Below are 15,799 nucleotides of genomic sequence, written 5' to 3'. Positions count from 1 at the left end.
ATAGCAAGAATGGTCATAAAACGGGGCAAAATTCATTTAATTGTCTTGCTTAGCAACAGAAATTTGGGGCTCAATTGTGGTCGTAAGTCGAGGACTACCTGTACAGGAAACATCTTTGGCATATGGCTCTGTGACATCTAAAAAGCCGCCCTGAGTCTCCGGAGAAAGGCGGCATATAAATTGAATTAATAATAATAATAATTGTAAAACTCCAGCAATCAAAAAGTGGGGCAGCAGCTACTTTGTATGAAATGGTCCCGGGTTCAATTCTAGACAGAACTGATAGGTTTCTCTGCCTGAATTCCATGCCTGTCATAGTCTATGGAAATTCTCAGTCATCCAGGTCATAGTTGTCCCAAAGGGGCTTTTCGAAAGGCAACTGGACTTTGTTAGGTTTTTTTCATTGAAAACATTTCACTTCTCATCCAGGAAGCTTCTTCAGAACTTTGAAAACTCTTATCTTATTTCCTTCAGAACGGAAGAAGCTTCTTGGCTGAGAAGCGAAACGTTTTCAAGGAAAAAAACAAGGAAGGCCAGTTGCCTTTTTGGAAAAGCCCCTTTGGGACACGCACGTCAAAGCCAAACCTCCACGGAAGTTTCATTTACCTTCTCTATTCCATTCCAGATGCCTGGACTGCTCTTCCAAGATTGCACAAAGAACTGTATTATTATATTGTACATCACCCCGAGCCCTTCTCTGAGGAAGATAGGCAGTTAAGAAATATAAAATATAAATGGATCAATAAAATATAAATAATTGTTGAAGACCCAAGTTTGCTTTAAGCAATCAGAAGGTCTTTTTTTTAAAAAAAAACTCTTAACAGGCCACTCATAACCTTAAATCAGTTCAGTCTTTTTTATAAAAAAAAACCTCAGCCATTGTCTTAGTGGGATAATCAAACCAGACCCTCGAGTTAAATTATTCATTTTGTTCAATCACTATACTTTTCTTCCCAAAATGTGCTTGCTGCCAATTCACTGGTGGCTTACTTATCCTGAGGTTCAAGTTTATAACGTGTTGTAAGAAATGAGCCATTGGCTAGTTCTCTTTTCACGGCATAATTTGTACATGCCGCCACGGTGGTTAGAATTTTTCCAAGGCGATAACCTCTGGAGATCATCAGACTGACCACACTTAATTGAAAAGAATCCTTCAGGATCCCAGAGGGAATTCAGCCTCCCCACTTTGTCATCCTCAATTTCACATGACATCTTAAAGCTCTGAAAACCTTATTTAACTGCTCCACCATTTGATCTTAAATTCAATGTTTGCCCCATGACAATATGCTGAGAGCAATCATACTGGAATCTTAAGGAAGTCTGCTTAAAATTAAATCCTAGTAAATTCCATAGGAAAAAATTGCATTCCTCTAGAGAGTGATCTGTCTTAATGAGCTCAATGGGCTATTTCTGAATAAACATGTCTGTAATTGTACTCATCTCCTTAATAAGCCAGCTTCAAATTGCAGTGATAGAGAAAGGGATCTGACAACTTTTTTTAAAAAAAACAGGCGAAAATAGCTAGCAGTGTGTGATATGTATCATCAGACATAGTTACACTGCTCTGGAAACAACCATTATCCCAGGATGTGGGAGGAAGAAAAAGAAAGTTGGGTGTGGTTTTCATTTTGGATTTCAGGACAAACGGAACCGCAAAGAATTATTTCCAAATATATTTAGAATTTCCTAAACCACTCGATTTTGCTGCTGAAGCTAGCTTCAAATTGATATAGGTCGTCCTCAACTTGCAACCATTCGTTTAGTGGCCATTCAAAGTTACAATGGCACTGAAAAATGTGACGTGATCGGTTTTCACACTTACGACCACTGCAGCCATCCCCGTGGGCACGTGATCAAAATTCGGACATGTGCAACAGCTGCACTGTCCCGGGGTCATGCAATCACTATTGGTTACCTTCCCAGCCAGTATTCGACAAACAAAGCCAATGTGGGAAGCTGGATTCACTTAACAACCATGTGATTTACTTAACAACTGCAATGATTTGCTTAACAATTGTAGCAAAAGAAAAAAACCAACAACATGAAACAGCATAATATAGATGTAAAAAAAATCGTACTACTGAGATCCATAATAATCCAAAGATTCACACACATTGGCTGCATTCACATAATATACATAACCCGATTCCAAAATGAACTCATGTTCTTAATTTATGTAGTGTATCTAACCATAAACGAAATGGGATGTGTTAGCACAAACAAGCTAAAAAACAGCAACAAGGATCCCTACCTCTAACCATAGTTAAAACTAACAAAGCTCAGTATCTTGTGTGAATGTGAACTTCCACTTAACTCGATTAAGCATATCACGTAATTGCAACCTCTTTCTTCTTCCTTTCCCCTTCTATACTTTTGAAAGAGGAGTGGAAACAATGGTTCAAATGGTCTTTTTATTGTATTGAGATTTTTGTTGTTCACTGTCCAGAGTTCCTTCTGGTATATGGGCAGCCATGTAAGTTTGTTTAATAAATAAAAATAATTAAAACTAGCAGGCTTAGAAAATTGCAGTCACGCAAATGCAACAAAATGCCTTGCTCCTTGTACAACATACAATATGCTACACTTGGACCCCATTTCATTGCAATTTAGAAGTAGAAATGTCCCATTTTTAATGGGATTTTTTAAATTTTATAGACTTGGGGTTTTAAAATGGGAGGCCGATTGATTTAATCTTTTTTAATTATCTGAACTTTTGTATTGTATGTATTTTAATTTTGGCTGTTCACCGCCCTGAGTCCCCTTGGGAGAAGGGCGGTATACAAATTAAATAAATAAATAAATAATCACGATGGTACTCAGGAGCACCAAGATGTCCAAAGATGGAATGTGGTGGACATACTGGCTCTACTTGAATGTATAATTTGGAGATTCGGGTTTAATGATTCCTTGACAAAAAGTAAATAGGAAACTTTCTAGTAAAAACCAAAGCATTTCCTTCCAGACTGATCTTTATTCATATATTCAAGCATTCCACACCTGTTCATTGTTTTTTTTTTTGGAAGTATGCCCAAGTCCTAACAACAACAACAACACACACACACACAAAGTAGAGGGAGATATAAGAAACATCAAGGTTGTGTGTCTGGGGTGAGTCCATGTATGGATATGGAATGACAGGGAGTAACTTCACCAGTTTATCTTCTAGTAAAAGGGTATTTCCTGATAAGAGTCATGTTCCCATTGAATCATTTTGTATGAATACCCCCCCCCAGGGGGGTTTTCTCATCTCTCTTTGATCAAATATCCTTGATAGCATACAATTAACTGTCAGAATGCCAGCTATCCAATACAACCCATGACTAAACTTCACTGCAAACCAGCTAACCGTCTGTCTTCTTCCGAATGAACCACCTGTAAATTCTCAAATTCCAAAAAATCATAAGATTGTCAAATATTTAATGTCAATCGAAATGCCAATTCAAATATTTGCCCAGTTATTCCCACAAATATTTGACTGGGTAGGTAGGCCACTGCCAAAGACTCTTCTGGGATCACAAAACTGTGACGGGAGAATTTTGGCAAAGAATTTGGTCCATCTCTTTTCTGAAGCAATTACACAGAGGCTCGAGAACACAACTTAAAATGTCCACCATTACCATCCACATGGAACAATAAGTAAATCACAGAGAGTGAGGCAGTTCTCAAGCAAGATTGGTTTCGGTGATACAAGCTGATGCCGGCCACGAGGTACGATACAAACCACAAACAAATTAAAATGCCTTACAAGGATTCAGATTATTCATGTGGACAACACACAGAGCCCCTTTCCAAGGAGATGGCGGTTAAGAAATATGAAATATAAATAAATAAATTTGCCTTTGTCTCTTTCTCCCTAGAAATGCTGAGAATCAAACTATATGCAATATCACAAGGTAAGTAAGTACGTTGTTCTTCAAATGCAAACCTTCTCTTTGCCCTGAACTCACCAGCTAGTCTTCCAACTAGTCACCATCTCTTAGCATCACCCCACTTGTCCATTATGTGCTATGAAATGAAATGAAAATGCAGACGGGGTTACATTGGCAGTAGTAATCTATGAGGATTGTACACCGCCCAGAGTTGCCTTTTGTGAATTAGACAGTTGTACAATTTTGATAAATACAAATGATAGTAAGCATTCATAATCATATCGCATTATAATGGTTCCAAGAGATACACGAGAAATGATTTCCTATTTTAGATGGAATGAGAAAGGCACAATCAGCCTAAAGGCAAATCATGGGATAAGGTGAATTAAGAATGATTTGCCTAGGGGGGTTTTGAACTAGTACCTATTTTTCCCCAAACTGGGCTTGGGGTATCCCTCTTCCAACTTAGCTAAGGAGGAAGAATGATCAGTTGGGCACGGCCCTACACACTCTCAGTTCTTTAGCTCTAAAATGGGAATAGTAATAAAATGGCCTAGGTAGTGAAACAAGTTAAAAACATAATACAATAAAGCAGTGGATCTCAGCCTTTTCTTCACCACGGACCCCCTTTAAATACCTTTTGTGGCCAAGGACCATGGCTACAGACCACCAAGACTTAACTCAAGAGTTAAATCATAACATTTCTTCAAGCCTTTGCAGGCCCCCTGTGACAACACCCCCCCCCCCAGGGGTCCATGGACCACAGGTTGAGAACCACTATAATAAAGGATTAAAGAAAGACTGTGTTTAACTTACCACTCGGGCTAAACTATCAAAATCTCATATAGTCCTCAACAAGGAAGAGGCTAAAATCATCCCAAGCATCAAATCCATTTGCAGTCAGGAACGTTGCAGCTTTCTTTCATCTGCTACTGGAAGACTCCTGAATCAGCTGCAGGCAAATGAAAGGAAGGGGTGGGTGGGAAAAACACGCCAATGAAGCTTCCATTTCCAATTCATTCTGCTCTCTGAGTGGGGAGGTCAACAATTTACACAAAGCAATTCTCCCAAAATATTTATTTGGGGGGTGGTGGTGTCTTGTCTTGTCTCTTCCGCCTCCTTCCTACCAATAGCAATTCAGCAGATGTCGTGAAAAGACCAACAAGCTCTTGAGAACTAGGCATTTGCTGTGGATGCCAGTCCCGGATCGGTACAAAAAAAGGTTATAAAAGAGCCATTTCATTTTTTTTTAGTGAAAATATTTCTTGTTATATTCTCCTTTTCCAAGCACAGGTGCTCCCATGTTTGTCCCCAGAAGCAGAGTGGGAAAGAAAAAAATATATAATAAATCCGGTACGAACTGTTTGTGCTGTACAAATTGCAGAACTTAGCACATACTCCTAGCTGTAACATAATGAGGCTGCTTCAACTGTGTCCGTATCCTTTCTTGCCAATCTGTGATGCAAGAAGCTGCCTTGAATCCAGTTTCATAACAGGTTCTCAACTCCACACCTACTCACACAGGAAAACCCTTTCTGTTCCCAATCAATCCAAGAACAGTATTCCCTTTTAACGATTAGTACAATAATCCTTGCCTCTTGTGGCCCAATTCATATACTGCCTGCATCAGTATATTTTAATAATGTAATAATTTGACTCAAAGTTCTTTTGAGTTAAACGGAAGAAACATTCCACCTGAAAACTTACAGAACTGTAAAACAGAACTACATAAACTCACAACTTGTCAAGCAGAATAATTCTTATTTTCTTAAAACTACCTGTTGTACTCCCAAATGGAGGTGGATGGGGGAACTTGTATCTAAACAGATCTGGAAGACAGGAGATTCCAAAAGTCCAAAGTATCATGAATATCCATTCTGATTTCTTTCATTTGCCAGATGCTCTAAATTCCGGATTTATTTTTTTCCCCCTTTCATACACTGTAATTCCCAGTGAGTGAATAGCTAGAATACTAAGGCTGAGGGAAAAACAACAGCTTGATGATGGACCCAAAAGTCAAGTTTGAGATTTAGAGTCAAATCTCCCAGAGGCAACCTGGCCCATGGTAGACATCAAAAAAGCAAGGTGTCAGAGTGCAGAAAAGAGCAAAAAAGATGATTAGGGGATTGGAGGCTAAAACATATGAAGAATAGTTGCAGGAACTGGGTATGTCAACTGTCTAGTCTAATGAAAAGAAGGACTAGGTGTGGCATGATAGCAGTGTGCAATATCTAAGGGGCTGCCACAAAGAAGAGGGGGTCAACCTATTCTCCAAAGCACCTGAAGGCAGAACAAGAAGCAATGGGTGGAAACTAATCAAGGAGGGAAGCAAGTTAGAACTAAGGAAAAAAATCCTGGCAGTGAAAACAATTAATCAGTGGAGTGACTTGCCTCCAGATGTTGTGGATGCTCCAACACTGGAGATTTTTAAGAAGACATTGGACAATCATTTATCTGAAATGGTGTAGCGTTTCCTACCTGAGCAGGGAATTGGACTAGAAGACCTCCAAGGTCCCTTCTAACTCTGTTATTCAGCAATGAGATAGATATCACCCTCCTGAGACTCTGATCAAGACCAAGGAAAGTTACTCTACAACATCAAGAGGATCAAATAATAGAAAACCAGAAATCTGCTTTCAGTCATTCAGCGGAGACTAGCCAGACAGCAAGTGCATGTAGCCATATATGTATTCTAACCAGAAAAAAAAAAATCTTCTGTCTCCAATCCTTTTAACTAGAGACAACACTGATCAAATCTGAACCACAGTGAAGGTAAAAGTGTGTTCTGCCAATGGACTCCAGCCCTAGTCCTAGGCACACATACATGTAGAAACCCATTACCTAGCAAAGAAAAGAAAATAACAAAGCATACAATCAATCACCCGCCTGGTTCGAAACACTCACATACAGCAATGGCTCCAGCTTTCAATCTTGGTTTTCCTGAGCAATCTATTGATTCTGCCCGCCAACATGGCCCAACAATGGGGAATGAACTCTCCTGGGTATCTTCTTCTTTGGAAAACAGGAATATTTGTATTGTTATCCATTTCTTTGTACCTCCAAGGAGCCTACATAGTCCATCTGTAGGCTGAGATATTCTATCCTAGAGTAGTCCTGACTTCCAAAGTTGATTGACAGAAAGAGAGAGAGAGGGAGAGAGAGAGGGAGAGGGAGAGAGAGGGGGAGAGGGAGGGAGAGAGGGAGAGGGAGGGAGAGGGGGGGAATCAAAGAAGGCAGGTGTCAGAAAGAAGAGGACAAGAGAAATAAGGTGTGACCTACAGCACTTTCATTTTTCTTCTTTTTGGAAAGTTTCGTTCTTAGGTGACAAAAAAAAAAAATCTAGAAAACTTGCCTGCCAGATGAGACCGGTCTCCTGTACTATTCATAGCAAGCAAGAAACTCAGCTCTCTGAGTCTTGAAATCATTCACTAAGAATAGAGGGAAATGTCAATTCCCAGCAAGAGACCTCGCCTCCTATTAGCATACTAAGGTGGCCACGTGCCCCTCTGATGGCCAAAAGCACATCCCCTGACTCATCCAAGCCATACGGAGAATTGCGGAGAACGAACAATTTCCTCTCTGCCCCAAACCCTGTTGTGCATTGTAAATGGGACAGAGTGGGGGTATCCTGCTCGCTTTGATGGTAATTCCAAACCAAGATCAACTTTGCTCAGCATTGCAAGGAGGTGGCCAAATCTGAGCTTTGAGTCAGCCCTCAATTATACACCGAAGGAAATTAGTCAGCAGCACACAGCACATGTTTTGCAATGAGTAGCTGTTCAGGCTCTCATGCAATGTTGCTTCTGACAAATGCCTGGCAATGCCCGAAGCCCAGGAAAATTCCATAGACCAAAAGAAAAAAGAAAAGAAAAAAAAAAAGAAATGAAAGAGAGCGGGGGAAGCGAAGACGAAAAGAGAAAAAACAAAGTGGCTGATTTGTAAAAGTATCGTGCCCGAAACCATGTTCAACTCGATCTCATTCTACAGCCTGTGTATTTGTTTATTCGTTCAATTTATATAGCTGCCCATCTCTCCCATGTGATTGTGGGTAAGCTCACGACAATTAAAAAGAACGGAAAGAATAAAAAAATATAAATAAAAGCAACAGACGCAAAAGTAACAAAACATACAGAAACCTGCAAAACATAATAATCACAGCAGGTAAATATGATCAATACATCCACTTCACTGTGAACTGACTTGAAACACCACGCAGGGTTAGGGACGGTGGAGAACGGAAATATTCTCTCTTATATGTACACACACAAAAAGGAAACGAGACCCTTTCTTGTGCGTGCTGAGAAAAATAATTGGACAGAGAGTACAATCAGCTACTGATGGCATGGTGGTAAAATTAGCTCCTTTCAGGATTTGCTAAGATACAGAATGAAAGTTCTTCAGCTTTTCTTGAACCATCACACACTCCTTGGATTATAAAAAAAACCTATCAACTGGATAACGGAAGGAACAGCAACTGCGGTGACAGACTGAAGACAAGGGCATGCTCCTTTGGAAATAGATTAGATTGCTACATAAAGGATAAAAATCACCTCAAAACTTTGGGATGAGAACGCAAACAAATTCTAATACAGATACAGGACTCCAGGAGAGATAGATGTCCATGAAAAGTTGGCCGGATCTGACTCCAAGGTCTCCTCTTGTGCAGATAAAGAGTGGCAGATTGAATATCATCAATGTATCTATAAGCTGTATTCACCCATTTCAGCTGATTCTTGATTTAACCCATTTTCCTAGGTGACAGCATAAAAATATATAAAACTCTTTACTGCCATCTAATGATTGGCTGTTTACAGTCCAGATGTAGTAACCCTAATGTGAGTTCACAGTTTATAATTCATGGAGGATGAGTTTACTATAAGCTATTATAAGAGAGAGAGAGAGAGAGAGAGAGAGAGAGAGAGAGAGAGAGAGAGAAGTGTAGTTGAGTTGAGTTACCAAAATTGGACCAGAGACATCACCTTACTCAACCATGGAGCTCAGTGGATGGCTGTGGTCCAACCCATCTCTCTTAGTGGAGTCTTCTTCACAAGATGGCTGCAATTGCCAATGAAATAATGGGAGACTGATCCCGTGTAAGGTATCTTACATCACACCAAAGGAAAACAAGACATAAATCTGAAAGCAAGCAACAAATAAATTGGTTATGCCACCCTGCATTTTTCTGTGCTTTCTTGTTGTTCAAAGTCAACAACACTAATCAAGAATGGGAGAAACTGAAATAGTGAATTAATTTTTGGCGTTAAAAATAGCCTCGTAGCCTCTTCTCTATATGAGAGATAACTCTGATTCGACGCAGGGCTGTTATCAAACAATACTACTAGTCAACACCTTTATCTCAATTTCTATAAGAAAGTACCTGAAAGCCTTAGCCACAATTTGTTCACCTTTAACTGAGTCAAACATTCAGAATAACAAGCTGCTCTTTATTCGTCTGCACATTCATACATATACATACATACATACATACATACATACATACGTATATATATATACCCCCAGGCTGTGAGCCATTCGAAACCCGGTCGTGGAAGCAGTGGGTGAGGGTATGTGCGTGCATGCACATCCCCTTGTGGAAGCTGCGCACGTGTGCTCACACTTGCAGACCGCTTGCACAGAAACATCCCCTCTCCTCCCCGACAGTCCACAAAGTCAGAAAGGTTGGGGAACTCTGACATAACAGACTTAACCAAATCAGTTAAAGGCCTAGAAGCTGAATTCATAGATTACTCAAAGCTTAGTTTAACCTTGATTTTGCAAGCAAAGGTTCTGACATCTATCCATCCATCATTATCCCGGCACTCCAAAACCATTTAAAGCAGCTCCTTTTAATGAAGGGGAAAACAAAGAAATTGTCATTTTACCTTCCAGCCTGGCCCAACTAAATGCAGAATTTAAACCACGGCTGTAAGTTCCCCAGCAGGCCACAAACAAACTGTGGTAGCAGGAACCAAATTGAAAATCTCAGAAACCACTGTTCCTCATAACGTCACATTTGATTGATTTTCCTTGACGCATGGAGAGAAAACCATTCCTAAGCAATGCTTCAAAAGCTCACTTTGGAAAACTGCCAAATTCTGGGAAGAGAATGCCTAAAGCTGGAAAAGTCTGATCAGTTTGTAGGTCTCAAAGCACTAGGTATCACTACCCATCTCTTTAAAAAAAAACCCAACCCAGTCCTTTGAACATAGATGAAAGTTAGATGAGATTATTGTACTTGACTCAGAAGGCGGAGGGGAGGGCAAAAGAACACCAAAAAAGGCTGCCAATCTCCAGCCCATAACCCATTAAACTGGAATGTACAAAGGGGTCAACCATTCATACTGTATCTGTATTAGTCAGCTGCAGCCCAGACCAACCTCACTGACTAAGAGCACGGGTAGCATTGCAAGTAACTGTTTCACTCACACCTGCTGCAAAGATAAACCCACATTTTGTCTAACTGGCACTGAACTAACAGAAAAGGATGTTAATGTTATAGATGAGAAACCAGAGTTTTTTCAGCATTACAAATCTTTTTAGCGCGTTACAAATGCTGTTTTCCGGGATTCCCCCTTAAGCATGTTAAAGCAGAAACATTCCTTCTCCATTTTTCAAGCAGCAATATGTCTAGCGCACAGAGAAAATGAGCTGAACAGATACTGCTCTAAGAGAGCAACAGAATATGACAGTTTCCTAATTCCAGAAATTATTTGAAAAGTTCCGGCTACTATAGTTATCAGTTAGAATTCGGAGAAGAACAAAAAAGATGATTAGGGGCCAGGAGGCTAAAATACTGTATATGAAAAACGGTTGCAGGAATTGGGTATGTCTAGTCTAATGAAAAGAACGACTAGGGGTGACATGATAACTGTCGTGCAATATTTTGACAGGCTGCCAGAAAGAAGAGGTGGGTCAAGCTATTCTCCAAAGCACCTGAAGGCAGGACAAGAAACAATGGATGGAAACTAATCAAGGAGAGAAGCAACCTGGAATTAAGGAGAAACTTCCCAACAGTGAGGACAATTAATCAGTAGAACAGCTTGCCTTCAGAAATTGTGGGTGCTGAAACACTGGAAGTTTTTAAGAAGAGATTGGACAGCCACTTCTCTGCAATGGTATAGGGTCTCCTGTTTGAGCAGGAGGTTGGACGAGAAGACCTCCAACTATTAACACTGTGCATTAAATCAGGAAAGTAAATGGCATTCATTTTTATAAAGAATTCTATTCTAATCTATTCTATATCACATTTCTTCTGCTTATTTTTTTTCTCTTATATTTTTGATTTGCTAATAGATGCTTTCATTGTCTCAAGAGTAAAGTGCCTCATAGGTAATAAATTTAAACAGAAAACAGAAATGTACTACAGGTAGCCCTCAACTTACAACCATTTGTTTAGCAACCATTCAATCTTACAATGGCACTGAAAAAAGCAACTTAGGATGTTTTTTTTTTTACATGACTGTTGCAGCATTGCCATGGTCATGTGATCAAAATTTGGATGCTTGGGAACTGGCTCATATTTATGGCAGATGGTCATGTGATCACCTTTTGTGACCTTCTGACAAGCAAAGTCAAAGAGGAAGGTTGACTCAGCCTTCCATCCTTTCGAGGTAGGTAAAATGAGGACCCGGATTGTGGGGGCAATAAGCTGACTTTGTATAAAAAACAACACCGATTTGGGGGGGGGGGCGAAAGCCCTACTAAGCAGGTACATACAAAAGTATGAAGGCTATTGCTTAACGCATTGTAAGCCGCCCTGAGTCTCCGGAGAAGGGCGGCATATAAATCGAACCAATAAATAAATAAATAAATAAGCAAATGAATATCTAATAGTTTCCATCAAAATTTCTCTCTCCATGCTGGCATCAAGACACAATCACAAAACGATAAAGAAGCCCTTCAGTTGAGTTCAACTCTTGAGACTTATGGACACATTCAGGTACTTTCCTTTCCTACAGAAGCCATCTTCTACTTGTAGGGTGTTTTTTAACATCCTAGTCTAGCCTACAGCCAGGATTTCCTATTCTCCTACCCAAGGGCTAACCTTAGATTCTGAAGCTAGGCAAATATCAGGCAATTGTTGCTACCTGCTGAAACCAAGTTATATTGAGAAAAAAAGGCTAAAACCGAGCAGGCAGAGAAGTAGGCTGACTGTAAGAAAATGATGATGGGATGAATAGTGGTTGAAATGGGCAGAAGGCATCTGTACCGCCAATATCTATGGAGATTCTCAGTCATCCAAGTCATGGTTGTCCCAAAGGTGTTTTTTCAAAAGGCAACTGAACTTACTTCATTTTTTTCTTGAAGACCTTTTGCTTCTTATCCAAGAAACTTCTTCAGTTCTTCTTTTTTAGCACAGATAAACCTCCAAGTGACGTCAATGAGTCTCAGAGAGAGTACTAACGACCAGATGACTGCAAGGAAACAAAACCCTTTCATTCTCCACCATTCTGTCAGAACTAAAGAAGCTTCTGGATGAAAAGTGGAACATCTTCAAAGAAAAACAAAGAAAGTCCAGTTGCCTTTTGGAAAAGCACCTTTGGGACTGTACAGTCAACATATCTGAAATCTGGGCAGTATCGGATAGGATACTGGACCACAAAATAGATTTTTTTTAAAACTGGTATGTTGTGTGAACTTAGCCTGCAGTTAATGGTCTAATGTCTCATTCAAACCCAGGAAACTGAATTCATTAATTAAATCATGGTTTAGCTAACAGTAAATTTTCTTGCAAGCACAGCATTGTCCTAAATTCCTGTTTGGTTAGCTATGGCTTGGTGAATATTTAACAACTGCTGAGTTTCACATATCACACTAGGTGAAAAGCAAACAAACCACATCATGGCTTAGCATGTGACATGAAACAGGTGATAAAACAGTTTATGGGAAGAGGAAATTCAGCTCTAAAAAGGCACATATTTTCAGAAAATGTTTTTTTTTTTTTTTAATTTCATGGACAATGAGGATAAAATAGTAATAAGATATCCTCTACTGTCATTTTTCTGCATACACAAAGGCACATATTAAAATGAAATTCCAATCTCCTCTCTCGAATGAAAAAAATTCCACCCATTGAAGCGTGTCACCATCTCAAGGATAACAATAATAATAATAATAATATAATAACAGCCACGGTATCCAGAAAAGTGCCAAGTTATATATGTTCATTTTGAATACAAAGCAGAAAAAAGAGCTTTGGGAGATAATAGCAGATAATAACACACCTGAATGATCCCTCACAGTCAATTTGGCTTTGAGGGGTCCTTGGTGCTCTCTGAATTTGATTGTTTTCTTACAGACGGTTCATTACCCAATGAAACATCACAGTGTCAGGGCTAGGACCAGCACTGATGAAATTGCCTGGTTTGGGGAATGCAAGAAAACCACCAAGGTCAAAGAGCTCCAAGGACCCCTCAATTCCAACCCTGAGCTACAAATATTCTTCTTTATTGGTACAATAGTCTTTGTCAATGTGGACTGAAAACATAGAGGAGAAAGGGGCACAAGAAATATATGGCTCACATTCTCTCCAAAGATCAATTCAGAGTTTATGTTCCTGGTCCTATTTTACTCCCACAACAATCTTTCAGGCTGATTTAAGATAAGATACTCTAAACACTCTAATCCAGTGTTGCAACTTTCAGATGTCTGACTTTCAGCGCCCCAAATTTTCTAGACAACATGGCCACAGCAGAGAACTCTGGGAGTTGAAGTCCACACATTTGAAGTTTGTCCAGGTTTGGAAACTCTGTTTTGACCATACACAGGGGCATCCTGAATCCACCCACACATTTAACTACCCTCTCAAATGCTCAGATTGTAGTTATACAACTTCAGGAAGGTCACAGATTCCACAACTCCTGCTCTAATGAACTACCTCACATTGGTTCCATTTTTCCAGCTTTTCTAAGGTGTCCCAAAAAACCCCAACTTCTCTGAGATACAACAAGCCACCATTTCCCTAGGCACTCAGAAGACAATCTGATGGGACACAAGATAAAAAGTTGTCTTTCGAGGAAATAACAAATATAACAACAGGATAGCTTCAAAAATATAAATCCTTGTCTTGGAGCAAGGGGTTCTTTATTTCTACTACTGTGTGACCGCATTTCTTTGACGTTTGATTGCTGGGACTTACAAGAAACTGTGACTCACTCAGATGATTCATTCCAAGATGATGTTTTATTGTGAGGCCCCTTCTTGGACAGTTTGCTGCTGCAGTTTGACCTCCTCCCTGAAAGATCATGGAGGACTCAGTGCAGTGTGGTTGGAGGGTGAGAAGACGTAATTCAGTTAAAAAAAGATACTATGTTCTCCATGAAAATCTTACCAGAAATAAATTCTAGCTGGGAAAAATCTCAATCCAGAATCACTCTCCATCACTGCAATGCAAATTCAGCTAGAGAAAAAGTCATATAATGATGTTTCCCATTTCTTGCCCTCTAGCATGGAAGATTTTTTAGTTTCTGCTTCCCCTAAGCTTCTTCCTACAGTCACCTGAGGTAGATCCTAAGCAATTGATGTACTTGAGAGACTGCTTTCAAGAAGAAGAAACAAATACATCAAGGGCAAAGTTTTGTCATGGTTGCTATGGCTATTGCCGAGCATTCCCTACACCTATAATCTTCAATTCATAGGGCTTCACGTTTTGTTCAGACAGGTGCTTAGTGGAACTGGTCCCCAAAGCTGGCAAAACAGACTTCATTTTGATTTTGACAGCAAGAAACACAACATCAATATAACAGGGTGGGGGGGTGGATTTAGGGCAGTTTCTCCACCTGATCTGCTCTGTATAAACCCTCCCCTTGGCACAAACCATGGTGGCTTGCCTCTGGAGGGCACCAGGATCAGGGAAAGCTGTTCTATGATCTGGTATATTCCTCCCTTTCTCCCAATAAAACCTTCCAAGCTTAGCCTCAAAAGAGGATAAATTTACCTCTTATGTACAAAGAGGCTAGCTGAATGCACAACACATAATTTTTGGCAGACAGCCCCTTGTTTGTTCAGAGACACACTGGATAGATGGACACATTCTTGGATAGATGGACAAGAAGACTGAACTGTAGGAAGCTGGCACTAGAAATAGTATTAATTTAAACTGGTACGGCCCCCAACTCTCAATGGCTTTGTAAATCTGGGCATTGTCTACAAAACCAATAGAGAAGCTAGCAAGTCTAATAGGCAATCTGCCTAGCACCCTCTCATTGCATTCCTACTAACCATGAGGGAAAACTTTAGTCTCTGCATCTGACTTCCTAGTAGTTTATTAGAAAGGCCAGATATCCTTGCTAGGAACTCAACATCTTGATAGTATCTATTAGTGAATGGTGTTTTGCCTTCCCCTCGTTATGGTCCCGTCCCAGGTAACACAGCAAGAGAACTAGAAATTGTCTTAATTTCCCTTCTCTACTCTAAGGTATTAGGAAAGTCAAGAGATGACTGGGCCCAGGACTGCTTGGTAAATAGAGCAGGACCAACTGGCTGATAACTGCCCCAGGAAAGTTGGCTGAAGCTATCCTGTGAATTATTAGTAGTCCCACATTTATGGACGGCTGAAAGAATGTTCTCATCGAGAAAAAAAAATTAAATTATTTGTCCATCGTATTTATATGGCCACCCGTCTCATGAGAAAGTGACTCTTTTTTTTACTATTTTTATTTCCTGGTGTTATTATCTTGATTTGATAGGTTTGGAATAGGGGAAGTATGTTCCTTTATTTATTTAGTATCCCACCTTTATTATTTTTATTATTTTAATAATTTTAGAAGAAAATTTAGACTGAACAAAACTGGGATGGAGATGGACATGCCTTCAACGTATTAACCAAACAAAAACCTTCCCAAGTACTTGTCATGATATAGCACAAATTTCACCATGATTTGTTCAGTTTCTGCAGAGACGTCTTCATCACTCAGACGCGCACACACATA

At 39.8% G+C, this 15,799-nt stretch overlaps 1 long non-coding RNA gene across 1 annotated transcript in view; it reads right to left on the bottom strand.

The window, feature by feature from the left end:
- Nucleotides 1–15,799, bottom strand: part of LOC117676829 (uncharacterized) — a 108,408-nt gene that overhangs the window by 29,678 nt on the left and 62,931 nt on the right. The window contains exon 4 of the long non-coding RNA XR_015728831.1: nt 4,686–4,821. This is a non-coding gene — a long non-coding RNA (uncharacterized LOC117676829). The remainder of the gene's footprint in view (nt 1–4,685; nt 4,822–15,799) is intronic.

This window comes from Pantherophis guttatus, chromosome 7 (genome assembly GCF_059756535.1).
Source record: "Pantherophis guttatus breed Tessera chromosome 7, ASM5975653v1, whole genome shotgun sequence".
Taxonomy (NCBI): Eukaryota; Metazoa; Chordata; class Lepidosauria; order Squamata; family Colubridae; genus Pantherophis; species Pantherophis guttatus.
The sequence above is the reverse complement of the archived record's forward strand: the minus strand, read 5'-3'. Positions and strand labels throughout refer to the sequence as shown.